Source organism: Pseudopipra pipra, chromosome 2 (assembly GCF_036250125.1).
Source record: "Pseudopipra pipra isolate bDixPip1 chromosome 2, bDixPip1.hap1, whole genome shotgun sequence".
Lineage (NCBI taxonomy): Eukaryota > Metazoa > Chordata > Aves > Passeriformes > Pipridae > Pseudopipra > Pseudopipra pipra.
This window is the reverse complement of record NC_087550.1, coordinates 32,201,098-32,217,183: the sequence shown is the minus strand read 5'-3', so window position 1 is coordinate 32,217,183 and position 16,086 is coordinate 32,201,098. Positions and strand designations below refer to the sequence as shown.

General features: G+C 38.9%; 1 protein-coding gene across 13 annotated transcripts in view; it reads left to right on the top strand.

Annotated features, from left to right (window-relative positions):
• TENM4 (teneurin transmembrane protein 4) overlaps nucleotides 1-16,086 on the top strand; it is a 1,582,078-nt gene that overhangs the window by 891,297 nt on the left and 674,695 nt on the right. The window contains exon 1 of one of the 13 annotated variants that reach the window (XM_064644888.1): nucleotides 1,833-1,851. The exons of the other annotated variants lie outside the window; for them this stretch is intronic. The gene's annotated coding sequence lies outside the window, so the exon portion shown is untranslated. Of the gene's footprint in view, nucleotides 1-1,832; nucleotides 1,852-16,086 lie in introns of those variants that run through there. 13 annotated transcript variants of the gene reach the window in all.

Below are 16,086 nucleotides of genomic sequence, written 5' to 3'. Positions count from 1 at the left end.
TATGCCTCCTGTTTCCATTCTTTATTATAACTTCCATCAAACTGACCAGTACAATTTTATTCATCTGTGGTTTCCAATACCTCCTCTGAAAACAAACAAACAAAAAAATTCTTTTTTCTTTTCTTTTTTTTTTTTTTTTTCACATTGGCATCCCATTTTTGTACCGGGCACTCTGTTTTAGGTAAAAAAAAAACCCGAAAAAACAAAAACCATAAAATTACTCAACATAATGAATAGTTTAACAGTTTCATACTTGAGTTCTTATGGAATTCTTGGGTGAATACCATCTGGACCTGGAGATGCAATACTGTTAATTTTAGTGATTCAATCTAAAATTTTATACTGGTAGTCTAATTTGAAGCAGATATTCGAATTCACCTCTTTTTAGGGAAAGTTTCTGGTGTGACAATCTCCCTAAACACATCAACAATGATCATGGAGAAGATTTTTTTTTTTCTATAGTCCTATCTCCTCTATATGATCTTTTCCCTTCTTGATCATCTCAGCTCTAAAAACTCTCTGACAGATTCCCTTAATCTGTTGCTGGGGGAAAAAGTTTTCATTTTCATGGTTTTACCAATGCATTCTTGATTTTTCCCCCCCTTTGTCCTGCTGTACTATACTTTTATATTTAACTAGTTCTTTTCTGTTTCCCTTTTCAGAAGGTTTCATTTTCTGAGGATTATCTTTTCAGTTCAAATAGGGGTTTTCACCTTAGTTGTTTTACATATCATCTTTGAGGGGTTGGCCGTTTTCTTTTTTTTTCTTAATCTTTCTTTTCTTTTTGATGGGTTAGCCCTTTCACAACAGTCTCTACAATTCACCCCCAACCATGATGTGAAAGGACAAAAAATCCCACATCCAAAATAGTGTCTGCGGTTTGACACAGATACATATAAAAAGCTCCCAATTTCAAACAGAACTCATGGGCTGTACAGAAATTGCCTGCTGAGATTTTCAAGTGATTCCTATACTTGCCTTACTATGGAAATCATCTTCTTCCGACGACCAAAATTAAACAGCAATAAGTTCCCTTTTTAGTTGTTTAGATACTTGATGGAGGTGCTGTTTCTATAAATACACACTGCAATTGCTTAAAATTGATTCCATTGTTTATGTAACAACTCTAATTTTCACTGAGTGCAGAGCTTAAAATGCTAGCACATGTCGTGTTCACCTGGGACAGTTTTAAGAAAAACTTGATCTGCTAGATTTGCTTCCTTTTTAGTTTAGCTTTCCTCGTGTAGGTTGAAACCTGCCCTTGAACGTGTGTATGGCTCCCATTAATATCAATGGGAACCATGTGTGTGCGCTGAAGGACTAAATACTAAATTTACCCCCTAAGCACTTCCCCCATAATGACAAAGTGTCCTATTACAAAGTCGTTCTTTAACTACCATTTTTAGCACAAGCTTTTTCTTCTAATATATTCTAACTGATGCTACAACTAATTCTTTGAAGTAAGTGTCATTGCAGAGTAATTGAAAATATCATTAGTATTTACTTGTGCTTTCCACAGTCAAACTGCTTCACTTACTTTTTCTCATAGCATTTTTTGGACTACAATGGTGTAGCTGGTGAACATTTCCCAATTTTGTATTTTAATAGTTGCCTACAGCTAGTGCTCCAGAAGTATGGCAGAATACATAATTTTACATTGCCTGTAACTTTTTCCTGATTGAACTTGGTTTTACCTCTTTGTGTTTTATAGAGCTCCACCACAGCCACATCTGTGTTTTCATTCTGAATTGGATTCCTTCACAATCATAGACACTGCTTGCAATTAAACGCATAGAACCTGCTGCTTTAATTGAGTTCAGTCCAATTTGTCACTTCAAACTTCAGAAAATCGTATGTAAGGAAAGATTTACTTGCCAGTTTGATTCAGCTAAAGTTGATGGAAAACCTTTTGATCACTCAACCATTAAACACATTTCAAGATTGTGCCAAGCTAATTGCTTGAGCTGGCTGAAGTTTATTTGTATTTAAAACAATCTAAGTTTATATTTTCCAGGGCTGTGCAAACCATTATCTTTCCATGCGCTTGTGTTTCCTTACTTAAGAATTTCAGGAGTCTGATTCTACTCTTAGACACCCAAGATCAAGAAAAATTTTGTTCTTTTTGGGAAGACAAGGGGGAAAATGGTGCAGTAGCGGGTGCCAACCCAAATTTGTACATCCATCTGTTAACTGGTGCAATCAGAAATTGACAGAGCCACAGCAATGTTTATTAGTTACAAAGCACCTGCTTCTGGTTATGACAATAAATCTGAGGGTGTTTCAGCAGCTGAAGTGTTGACATGCCCTTTGGGATCCTGCTGGACCAGGGTGGAAGCATCTACTGGGAGCAGAGCTGTAAATTGCCATTAACGAGGCCTCCAGCTTTAGGGTGTCATGGTCAGCAATGTTTATACCTTGCTTCTAAGAAATATAGTGAGGGTTTTAATCCCTTAATTCCTGGATAAATCAGTAACAGGAAATGGAAATTGATTTTGCTTTGGTCTCAATGCTTGAAGTAAAGGAAAAGCCCATGTTAAATTAAAAATGCAGGGCACAAAGGTTTCATCTTTAAGACATCATTGCAGGTCATGAAATGCCATCTTAGGGATATTCTGTTAAACAGTATAAAACATATTTATGTTGTCAGGCCAGCTCCTCGAAAGATAGTCACAAAATAAAACTTTAATACTTAGACTGTGTCGATCTTACAAACAGATTGGAGCTCTGGGTGTTATAGAAATACATATGATAATCCTCTAAGTTGAGATATGGAGGTGTGAAATGTGTATGCAAGATATGGAGGTGGAGGGGACAGTCATTACTGTTCCTCATATTTCCATTAGATATATTTCTCAAAATAAGGACTAGAAACTACCATCACATTGTAGTTGATGGGGATCCAGTCTGCTTCTTGCCTGGTAGTGGGATACAAGTCTTAAAGGAATTATAACAATTAAACTCTCACCAGATTCCCTTAGAGTCAGTTATTCCATTGGAAAAACTGATCTGCGCATTCAGAAATTGAGGGATGGATCAGTCTAGTGACATATGAAATACAGATTCTGTTCTCTTCTTGTGTGGTTTTTAGCTGATCGATGAATTTCTTTGTCATAGAGCCCTTTTATTTGAAGAAAGGAAATACACTGATTCATTACCTTGGAGGTTAGTTCATCAGGTATCAACAGATCATGGACAGTTTCTCAGGTATTTGATATTTCAGGTAACAATATTGCATAAGGTGATTCAGATTGCACTTTTCACCTCAAAATTCACTTCCCTTGTAAAACTGACAGTGACGACAAAGATTAGGACTCTGATGTTCAAGAGAAGATATGGTCTTGGCCTGCTTCACTTGAAAAGCTGTTTGCTCACTAGTACAAGTAGCCCATCTCATTGTCTTGTTGGTTCAAAGCTGCTGTGAAGCGTACTGATAGACACGTCAGATCTCAATAATTCAGCAACTGAACTGGCAATCCTCTCTCTGACCCTTAAAAATTCGACATAAAGATATCATGTAAAAAGAAAAATAATTCTTGACAATGACATTTCTGTGATTCTCTTCTCCTTCCTTGATGAAGTATGAAGGCGTTTCATTAGAATTGCAAGTAGTCACCCTTTGGCATGAATATTCTCCAGAGCAATGCTTTCTCTTCAGGGATCAGTGCTGTGGAACAGGCTGAGAGGAGCAGCACAGAAACACCCATTTTAGTCAGTTCCTTACATTTGTCAGAAAATTGCAGTAGTTTCTAGATTGGACCTGCATACCCAAAGGTCTATGTAGACATCTCCTCTAATTTCTTTTGTGGATGTAAAAGCACAACTAAAACAAGAATGAATTTTATATATTGTTTCAGGCTGTCATTTACACTGTGTTGTCAGTAATATTCTCTTTATATTGTTTTAGATTACTGTATTTATATTTATAGTCTTGATTTCCTGGGCATGATCTCTTAGGATACACTTGACCTAGAGCATAACACTTAGAAGTGAGGTTTTGAGCATTTAACTGCTATCACATAGGTTGCCTAAATTACCATAAGCAGAATAAAAAGACCACGTGCGAGCTCCAAAGGCAATTGTGTTTTGAACCCAGGGAAGCATTTGGTAAAGTGTTCTTAACAATCTTTGCATTTTAACTAAATAAGCAAATGTTTACTAGGCACAAGAGAAGGAAAATAAAAATCTGGCTGCATCCCAGATTAGAAGCCAGCTCAAACTGATGAAGACAAAATAAAAATATCTTTGTGTGGAAGACTTACAATAAACAACCTCTCATAGTATTTTTGCATTCCTTTGAATATTTCAGAGTCTCAAAACTGTCCTTGTCAGGATTTCTCAATGTCCTCTTTGGGTTTTCTCTATTCATCATTCTTTTCTGTTACCCTTTATATAAAATCAACATTGACAGACTAGCAAAAAATTTCTTTCACTACACTACCGGTGCATTTACATGCATCTACATGCCATGACTAGCATCGTTTTCCTTTAGAATTCCTTGGTGCAGCTCTGTTCTTAGCCACCTCAGTAAGCCTGTTTAGGTGGAAGAGTTGGTATCTCACCTAATCAGAGCACATCTAGATAGTTCTGTGGTTAAAATGTTGGTCTGTGTGCACAATATCTCACTTTTACAATTGTAAGTATACCTGGCACTTTAGGAAGGTTATAACAAGAAGGTTGAGAAAAATGCTAGTTTGATAGGACAAGAGGGAATTACTTTAAACTGAAAGAGAGTAGGTTTAGAATAGACAGGATGAAATTCATTAGGATGAAATTCTTTCCTGTGAGGATGATGAGGCACTGGCACAGGATGGCCAGAGACATTGTGGTTGTCCGTCGCAAATGAGTGTTTTAAGGTCATTTCAAGAATCACAGTGCAGCCTAGGTGAGGGGGGATTAGGGAGGGATGCACCACCACACTGCCCCATGCCTGAAAGTGCTCAAGGCCAGGTTGGATGGCACTTTGAGCCCCCTAGTCTAGTGGAAGATGTCCCTGCCCATGGTAGGTGGTTTGGAACTAGATGATTTTTAAGGTCCCTTCCAACCCAAAGCATTCTATGATAAAATATCAGCTGAGCAGTATGGAGTTGAAGTGCTTAGCCAGATGAGTTTACTGGCACATCAGCTGAGGAACACCTCCTGTAGGGTCCCCTGTCTATAAGCAGAAAGACCTTCACATGGAAGACCTTGCTAGAGGAGCAGGCATTGACTTTGGAGTGTGGCTTGATCATCTTCTCCAGCAGTAAATGTATCTCAAAACCAAGTGAGGTGAGTCTGTAGCTGCATAGGCCCTACATGACTCCACAGGAGCACATCCCTCGCTGTATTTTATTTTTATGAGGTATTACAGGTTTATATTTTGTCTGTGTTTGTATACTAGGAGATATTTCATTGTATATTGAAGTGGAAGATTTTTTTTTTGTATTATCGTGTTTTTATCCATGTTATGGGCCTCTACAGCAGAGTGTTATCTCCTACAATTCAACAGACACTTTTCTATATAAAGAAAAAGAAAATACAGGATGAGAAAGCCAGACTAGGGATCTGATATATCTGCTAAATTCTCAAAAAAAGTGATCTAATTCTTTATATGTGCATGTGTGTTTGCATAATTGCACACAGGAGTGGTCGTGACTGCTTTAGAGTAAGGCTCTTAGAATGTCTTTTTGCTTTCATGTTTAAGAAGCAAAAATTAAAAATGGTCAGCTGAACCAATAACTGAGCCTACACTGGTACAGTTTCCTAGTTCCTGGTCTCCTTAGAGAATGAGGGTAGCTTTCATAGGAGCTTTCCTACCACTGATAGAAATTCCATGACCACAACTGTCAGCATTCATATCAATAAAAGTTTTTGTGGAGTCTGTACCTCAGACAGCCTTCAGTGCATCCCATATACCCCTGGGTGGATGGCAAGGACTTAAATGCAAGCTCTGAATACTTCCCTTCTTACAGCTCCTTCTTTCTGCTGGAAAAGCAGTTTTAGTGGCTTCTAGGTAAGTTTTTCTTAGAGATTCTATGACACAGACAGATGTAACACTAGAAAAAGATGTCAAGATAACAGTCTTCCAAGATAAAACCTGTCACTAATCCTAAAGGCAGGTTTAAGGACAAGAAAAATCCTGACTTCCTCACACTGCTTTCTTAGCAGCACTAATCTACAGTAGAACAGATAGTCTGTGTTCTCCATAGTCCATACAATTTTGTGTGCTGAAAATTCACTGTATACTAAAACTATACTAGAGATGAAAGTTCCAACAGTACAGGAGATATAGAGGGGGAAAAAAAGTAAAGTTAGCAGTAACATCGCGTGTTTTCTCTTCCTGGGTTTATGTTGTTTCGTGACGTTCACATTTTGGTTCCATTAGATTTTATATATACATATATTAATTTATATGTCTATGCAAATTAATTTGATGTGTATATATCTAAGTCATGTGGAGTCATGAAAGGCCTAATTCCACAGCACAATTAAAGTTGCAAAGTTATTTCATGATCCATCAAGAATAACAGGAATAGGGTTAAAGACACCAAGTTAAACCTGTGACTTTCTTGTAGACATCCTGAAATGCCTGTTAATCTTGTCTGTTAATTCACATTTTAACATTTCTGTATTGAAGTGTTTCTGAAATATCATAATTTACATTTTCCATTTAGCTTTCTCACTGGGGAGGTTGAAGGCATGTATCTGCTTCCCAAATTATTCTTTTTCATAAGAAGGCCATGGGTAGTCAGAGTATATAATAGGAGTTGTATAATGGGAGTTATGAGTGCAAAAAATCACCACTAAACAAATGAGATCCTTGGAAAAAAAACCCCACAGAAACAAAAAAAAAAAATCCCAAACAACAAAGAAACAAAAGCCATTAGTCTCATTAATTTCATAGCATTCCTGAAATAGCTGACAGTAGCAAAGGGACCAGCACTGATGAAGTATTGCCCTGATAAGAAGCCTAAAAGGCATGTTGCAGAGAGACATGGAAAATTAATTTATGACTTTCTTCTTTGCAGTAAGTGTGAAGCTGCACTCTTTGCACCTGTGGCTAATTACTGTAGCCCTAAATTGAAGTTACAAAGGAGGAATAAGGAAAAATATGCCCAAGAGGAGAGTCAGGACTGCAGAAAAGAGAGGATGAATGGTTGGATGGATGAGTAGACAGATAGAGAGATACACTGCCTGAATGACACATCTAGGAGAAGACATGGATGGAAATCCTGGCCCTCATGAAGTTTATTGTGTTCAAATGGAAAGGTTTTGATAGCAGTGAGGCTACAGGGGTGGGTTCCGTGGGAAAACACCAGAAGCTCCCATTTCAGCTAGCTCCAAGATGGACTCGCTGCTTTTCAAAGCTGAGCAAATAAGCAATGATAGTGGTACCTCTGAGATAACATATGGAAGAAAGGGTTAAAAATGCTATTCGGTAGCTCAGGGGTGGGGGGAGGGGTCTGTGGAATGTGAGAGAAACAACTCTGCAGACACTAAGGTCAGTGGAGAAGGAGGGGGAGGAGTTGCTCCAGGCACTGGACCTGAGATTCCCCTGCAGTCTGTGGTGAAGACCATGGTGGAGTAGCTGTGCCCTCGAAGCCCATGGATGTCCATGTGGAGCAGAGATTGACATGCACCCCCTGGAGGGCCCACGGTGGAGAAGGCTCCTGGCAGGAACTGTCGTCCACGGAGAGGAGCCCAGCAGGATCAGGTTTTCTGACAGGATTTTTGACCCATGAAGGACCAACCCACGCTGGAGATGTCTGTTCCTAAAGGACTGCACCCTATGAAAAAAAAAAAAGCACTCTGAAGCAGTCCTTGAAGCCCATGGGAAGAACCCACATTGGAGAGGTTCATGAAGAACTGATTGTGTTCTCTGGGAGGGACACCATGCTGTAGCAGGGGAATAGCATGAGGAAGAAGGAGCAGCAGAGATGAAGTGTTATGGGCTGATGGCAACTCCCATCTACCCTCCTGCACTACTCAGGGAGGAAGCGATGGAAAAGTCAGGAGGGAAGTTGAGCCTGTGAAGAAGGGAGGAGTGGATAGATAGTGTTTTTAGATTTGTTTTATTTCTTACAATTCTACTTTGTTATTAATTAGCAAGAAATTAAATTAGTTTCCCTAAGGCAAGTCTGTTTTGCCTGTGAAGTTACATGGCAAGTGGTATCCCTGCCTGTACCTTGACCTGTGAGTTTTTATTCTATTTTCTTGTCTTAGTGAGGAAGAGTGAGAGGGTATCTGGATGGGCTCACGTGGTAAACCAAGGTTGATCCACAACACAACGTCAGTTAAAACCTTACCATTTGGTTCCCAGAGATCTAGTCTTGGTGGACAGTGAAGAAACAATTTGAGAGATAAATTGTCTGTTTGAGTTAAATCATTGGATTTAACTTCCTACCAGGTAGGTAGGAAGCCCCAACCTCCCTGTCCCTCTGAAGAGAACCTCCATGGAGACAGGTCTGCGCACGCCCTTAGACTTTGTTTCCCACATAAGCAAAGTGATCACAGAGGATGTCTGCACTGCTACACATCAAGACTACATTCCACAAGCAGATTTGCAGCTCCGGAAGGGTTATTGCTTCCTACCTTACCTGGACGTTGGTTATGTGAAGACTTTTTGAGAAGTTCCTGCTCTGCAGCAGGTGTCATGGATAGAGCCAAGGCTGAGACTGCTCCAGAAGTACAACTTCATAAAATTCGAGTTTCACTGAGAGATCATTTAGGCCATAACCAGCACTAGATGACTACTGAGGGAAAAGCAAAAGGACAAGGCAAGCACAGAGCTGTCTTTCCTCCAGCTACCAATGATCTGCAGCTTAGGAAATACCAGAGTAAGTTTCCGTATGTCTAGCAATCTTCAAGGTTCCCTTTATAGTCAACAGAAGTACTTAGGCTTTTCTAAGGCCTAATTATCTCACCATAATGCAGCTATTTGAAATCAGTCAAATTAATCATTCCCTAGGAGGACTTATTTCTTTCCTGTGACTGTAAGGAGGGGAAGGTGAAAACGAGCATTGATGCAGACCAACCCTGCAGATGAGTGAATGGAGGTGAGATGACTCCCACAGTTGTAGGTGTGCAGGCAGCAGGGTGGAGGTAAAACCTCTTGGAAACTAAAATGTTCAAGTCAGAGCAGAACTTGCAGTATGCTGATTTCTGAGGGCCTCCCTACACAGCCGCAAATCATCAAGGAATATTTTATAGCCATCCTTGCCCTGAGCACATCAGAGAAAAACTGGTAAAAATAAGTATGTATTGTGTATGGAAAATATATAAAATATCCCTTTCTGTGAAGTAGGTAGAGAATGAATAGCAAATTGGCAGAGTACCCAGTGAGGAGTACACAACTGTGCCGCTCCTTGAACTTGCAGGGGGGCATGACAGGGCTCTATGTTTTATAATTCATCTGAGACTTCATCTGCAGTTATGATAGAGATCAGACATCTTCAAACTCTGCTGTTCCATTAGTAGTTCCTCTGATCAGCACTAGTTTCCCTGCAGTCCCTTCCTCCCTTTCTCTGTGTATTTCATGTGAATTAAAGAGTAAAATTTCCTCTTCCTTTCCTCTGAGCTGAGGGGGGGCTCACTTTCCCAACCAAAGGATGCACAGTATGGGGGTATGCTCTGCTGATCTTCTCCTTTTGAATAGCTTTTGAAAGCTGATGATGTGATTTGAGCAGATTTTCACTCTAGGACCTTTCAGGGTCTGCTGTCTGGTGAGTTTTGTATTTGGGTGATTTAAAAACAAATATTTGGAGACAGGTGGCTTGTTGCAGAAAAGAATTTGATATAAGGGAGGAAAAAGAACAATCATTTTAAAGTTTGCTTTCTCTTCTGTGGCTAATTCACCCAATTATAAGCTGATGACTGTTTGCTTGGTTCAGGAAATGGGTCAATGAAAGGTCTCTTATAGGCAGAAAGAAAAACTTGCATTTACTTTAGATAAAGAAAAACAAGCAAAAGAAAAAGTATTTACACACTGTTCTGCCAGCATATTCTCAACAGAGGGAAGTCCAGAAGGATCAGCATTGTTTCCTTCAGAAATCTCACTTGTAAAATAAGCTCTTGAAGTTTGAAACTAGTTTGAAAAATGCCTAGAACTCTGGATTCCCAACCCATGTATGAACTTTTAGATAATTGCAATGTGGGAATAATATTATAACAAATCAAGTATCTTCATTCTTGTTGGACAGCGTAAGTGGGGTTCAATTTAACGAAGCTAGACTTTTGTTTGCCTTCAGCTTTGACTGGCAAAGCAAGACTAACTTGATTAGTCCAGAGGGAAATGCCACATCAGAGTGTGTCAATAGGACAAGTGGCTTTGAGTTGGATGCTTGTTCATATTTTCTTGGCTTAATTTAAACCTAAAAAATTCAAGGCAGTAAGAAAAAAAATGAAAAAATTTAAAGAATATTTCTCAAGCGCGATTTAAAAAGCTTGGCTTGTTTTCAAGTGAATGCAAGAAAACAATCATTTAAGCCAAGACAGGAGCTGAACAGAGAAGGGACCAAATGTGAAGAGGCTGAGAAACAATGTGCTCCCCTCAGCATGATTTCAGCTTCCACCTTTGCTCCCCACTGTGCCAACTCCCATTCCACAGTTTCGTAGGTCACTCACAAGTCTGTCTCAAATCTGTTCACCTCTATAAAAGTCATGTGTACAGAATTAAACACTTGTAGTTCATTAAAGCACACCAAGGTGAAGATAACTGTAATTGTACATAATTAACTTCTTTTTCCCAGTTCCTTAATAGTTGAGATTATGGATGTGGCTTCCATAGTTTGCAGTAATGAGGCCTGAACTCTCACTTTCTTTAAAAAAATAAGGTATAATAAGGCAGCTGCTAGATGGTGCGTAAAAAAATTCAAACCTTTTAGATGTCTGTGTCTGTGCAGAAAATTCCACCTTGCAGTGGAGGTGGGAGGATTTCTTCTCCACAACTATGCAAGCTAGACCCAAGTAGACCTGAGCTGATCATGATGCAGCATCACGGAAATGGGTAGGTGAAGCAGGTGAATTTACTTAAAATTACTGAAAATCTACTGCATACACCTCAATGAGTCAAGAAGTCATAACAAAATCCCATAGCTACTATGAAAAAAGAAGTAAGAAGAGGAACTTTTGAAGGTATTATCCTACTGTTGCATCATTATTTCAGGGTCCATCTAGACTAGATCTGTTGAGATAGTGCAAAGCACAGAAATTTTTATTGCCTCTAAGTGTAGGCACACTCTACATCAGTATGTAGATGTAATTCAACCACCACTATCACAAGGCACCTGCTTCAGAGCAATAGAAGCTGTGGGAGATGTTCCTCTGAGCTCAGTGACTGGCCAATTTAGATAGCTTGGCTTCTTCCTGATCCTTCTCAAGGTCTTTTTAGTCTAAACAAGACAGTTAAACATATAATTTGACATTTATTACTTCAAATATTCATAAAAAATTGAATATTAAAGACATACCTACCACAGAATTCAAGCCTGACTGAACCTCTTGTTGTATGCCTGTGAAAGCCAAGGTAAGAGCACCAGGCAGAGCTGTGGTATGTTTTGTGCAAATTCCTTTTGTGACTAGAAGAAATGGACTTCCTGTCTTCTGAGGAGCTGATGGGGCAGCTGCAGTTGTGTCCTTCCCTAATGAGATCAACTTGTGGTATCCATCTAGGAGATCTCTGACCAAATGAGTTCATTTAAGTGCTACTAAAATCATAACATACTTTGCTATGTCGTTGGTGGGTTTCCAACACACAGGGGTCTTTTGGCCAGCACAGAATCTAAACCACAACATAGTCTGGAATCTGGGCATAGGAAGTTATGTAAAACTTGAGCAACCCTAAGGCTGCTATAATTTATGCTAGGAAACAAATGAATTGCTGGAATACAAATGTTGCATAAAGCCTAATTTGCCAAGGAAGCTATGCCAAATGCCATGATGAAATCAGGATGGAATCAAGGTCTCACTGTTGAAATTATCTCTCTGGCTTTATTGCAACATTTTCTATGTGATTCTATTCATCTACTGTGTTTTCTTATTATCACTCTTTTAGTGCTCTCATATTATCTAGCTGATTAAGAAGTACTTTGCCTTCACCGTAAAACCAGCACTCACATGCCCAATAGCTTTTTCATTGCAATAATAAGAAAAAGGATAGTTGGAAAAAAATATATGAAATAATATCACTTTTTTTTTCCCCTGCTGAGCAGGAGACTGTTTAAGTGAGCGGAATGATACTCTCGAGATTAGGAAACGTAGGTTCTCAACAGTGGAGAAGGGGTTGGATGCATACTAGAGTGGGCATATAAAATGAAAACAATTAATCCTGAAAGCTGAGTCTAACAACAACAGAAATCCAAAAATATTCCACTTTAAAAGTCGTCTTCTGTAATCAGATTATAGAATTCTCTGTAAGATTTCAAAACCTTTTCAAAGCAATTCTGCAAATGAAGTTTCATAGAATGCTGGTAGGGAAGATCTTACAGGCAGCTATTTTGTTTCGGCACATAATTATATGTAGTTCATCTAAATATTTTGTTTAATTGTTTAAATTCTTAACATACTGCAGTGTGTGCATTCTGTTCCAGTGCTTTCCCATTCGCTCTTCAAATAGGGCAGAAAATGTCATGTCTGAGTTCCTCTTGTAGATATAATCCTTTTATACATGATAACTTGATTCCCTTGGCTTAGAACACCTCAAATAACAAACCGTGTGCATTCTTCAGAGAACACGTAGACCCCCACATGCAGAGTATATCAGATGAAATTGCTTTGAAATAATCCTCTAATTTTTCCTGAGCAATGACAGATTTTTATTTAAAAAAAAAATCAACAAAACAAACCAAAACTGTTCCCAGGAAACATTTTGATAAGAGCTTTAAGTTGATTACTTTTTATATCCTGTGTCCTGTTTGGCTGATAAGCTCCCAATCTCCATCCTTTCACATTGTTTTTATCTTCCTGCACTGAACCCATCTACTCAATGTCATCTTTCAGTTGCCAGCGTGAAGGTGGTGGTGGAGGTGGAGCAGAGGAAAAACATAAGGGTGGCACAGTCCAGCACCAAGTCAGAGATTAGGGGTCAGTCTACCCACACAGATAACTGCTACACTCTCAGGAATTAAATTTGTTAATCTTTGGAATGCTGTTCATCTTTCATTAATCATATAAGCTATAACAGTGCCTTTGATCTAAATGCAGTGTAGCCAGAAACCTGTTGCTTCTTTTGGCTCTGATCTATGAATCTGAGTTGTCAGGAAGAATGCTGTCCTCCCTTCTCTTAAACCTGTCTCCTAACATTATCCTACTCTATTTGCAAAGAAGTAGGATGGTTTCATGGCTAAGTCATAGTGCTGGAGTTTCAGCAGTCTGGATTTGGTGCACAGCCCTTGGCAAATGCTGTCTGCCACTATCAGCAGGAAGGTGATTCTGTTGACTGACAGATGTCTATTCTGTGCTGATTTCTGCTGGACAGTAACTGAAGTGCTTTGTTTGGTAAGGTCAGCTCCATCAACCTGACTCTGACAAAAGCATGGTCTTCCCCAAAGAAGATAGAGTCCTGTCCTGGGTTACACTAATCCCAAAATGCTTTGATTCACACAGTGACCTGATTAATTGGTGTTAGAGGTCACTGAGACATTTAGAAGAACTACACTGTATGACTAAGTTCTTAATTTCAGCAAGCTGGTTCTTTTTCTAACAAAAGATAGAGGGGATGGGGAGGGGTGGGAAGGGGGTGGAGCAGAAAGATGGTGATTGACTATCAGGTTTTACTGTTTAATCTTTTGTAGATTAGTCCATCATCTAGCATGGGTTCCTTGGAACACAATTGGAATTGTTTTTGTAAATGTATTATATGAAAGCACTGTGAAATTAAATCACAGATGTCAAATAGCACTGGCACTCTGAAATACAGTCAGTACACTGTTATGAATTGGGTGTGGATTATCGACACAGAAATGCAGTTAAATTAGATAGCAAGCCCTGCAGGTAGTACTTTGGTAGAGCTTCACTGGCTTCTGAGGGACTTAAAACTTCTCTCAAGGGATCATTCACCTGGCTCCCCAGGCAAGCAGTCACAGCACCAAGCCTATCAGAGTTCAAGAAGCACTGGGACAATGCTCTCAGCTACATGATGTAATTCTGGGGGCTATGCTGTGCTGGTCAGCAGTGGACTCAATGATCTTTGTGGGTTCCTTCCAACAGACGATATTGTATGATTCTATAATTCTATGATTCTATGATTCTAGCCCCATCACTGATTCTGCTGTTTTGAAATGTGCAGTTCACAATACATACAGCAGGGTGATAGGATCAAGAAGATGGAGTGACAGAGCAGGAAGAAAAAATAGAATAAAAATTAGAGGAAGAGGAAAAGTAGTACAGAGATATGTGACACAGCACCAAATGAACTGAGCTGGTGTTTTTCAACACAAATGCTGAGATGGAAAATGACCTGAGACTGACTCAACTCATCAAGTTCTGACACCCATAGGACCCTCCACTCCTGCTTGTGCACTGTCTGCCGCCTTCATGAACTTGTCTCCTGTTCCACCAGAGGCAAACTCCCCAGTGTGAGAAAGGGTTTGCTACATGAGTATACCTTTAGAACAAATTTATTGAGTAAGTTTTCACCACCTCGCTCTGAAGCAAAGATGAACTGTGAGATGTTATTTGCACTTGGCTAACTGAGAAGCAGAGAGACTCCATAATTTGCCCAGACTCACACAATTAGCAAAGAATTAAACCCTCTATTTTCAAAACTGTTCCCTTAACAGTGAACTATTCTTATCAAAGATTTTCTCTGCAATCTTTCCTGTATAGGTAGAAGTGCCGTTCATCTAGGAAGACTGAATCTTGATATTTAATTCCATATTTTGAACTATTTGCTTTAAAGATTCACTTCTTCGATCATATTCAACAACTATAATGAATAGATGTCCTTGTAAGAACACTGGTTCATGGAAAATATATATATATGTGCAGTCTCTTACATTTTCAAGTAATATAATCAATATTAATTGTTGTGCTGTAAAGTAGGATTTATTCCTCACTGTGAATGGAATGGAATATGAGTTTCACTAAATCTTCTCTAATTCAGTACAATACAACAAAAGCCAAGTTAAACTGCAGCTTTGAGAATTTCTACAGATGATATAAATGGAATATATAAGAACTCAGTAAAAAAAAAGTCATGTTTCAAAAGTGTCAAAACATAATTCAACATGTTTAGAGTGTCCTTGTAAAATGACAGATAAAGAGAAAATATAATCAATTGATTCATGAGACAGAATTGAGACCATCAAGTTTCCACTTGGCTCTGATGCTGCTTTCTCTGAGTGACTCCTGGCCCGACCATTTAGTTTCCCCATGATCCAGTTTCCCAGTCATAAAACATGGAGCAGTTGTGTGCCCAGCTGTTGCAAAGATCATTTTTACAAAATCCTTGGATAAACGCAGATGCATAAAAGTCCTGTAAGGTTGGCAGTGAGCTTTTTGCAATTTGCCTGAATCAAGGAGAGACAAGATGATATGAAGAACAGAGGTGTTAAACATCCTTCCTGAGGGCTGATTCTGTTCTGCTTTGTATGTTTATGGCACCTTCAAATATGGAAGAATCTAAGGGATAGATTTGGTGGTTTTTTAAATATCTGAAGTAAATTCTTTAGTTGGGAAAAAAATTTCCAAACGTTCATATCCACTGACTTAGTATTTCTTTTACTGAATCAACAGCCTAAAACAATTTGTATTTGGGATATGCTTATTTCTCACCTCTGTTTTTCTTAGGTTGCTGTATCACAGTCAAAGATTTTCTCATGTAATCATTCATTATGAAATTATTGATCTTTTATGAGATAACGGTAATGCCCAAGATGGGAAACTAACAGTTGCTATAATAAAGAAATGTGAAAGGACAAAGAAAGGGAGAGAGATGAATAAAGCGAACGAGAAGAAAGGCACAAAGAGAAAGATGAATCAATGAGCTGTGATTTTGAAGGTGAAAATGCTTTTGAAAATTGGGGTAATTGATAAGGTACATTTGCTATTTAATTAGATAATGATTTACTCTTGGTCTTTATACAAGCCTTTCATTGGCAACAGGGAATGACT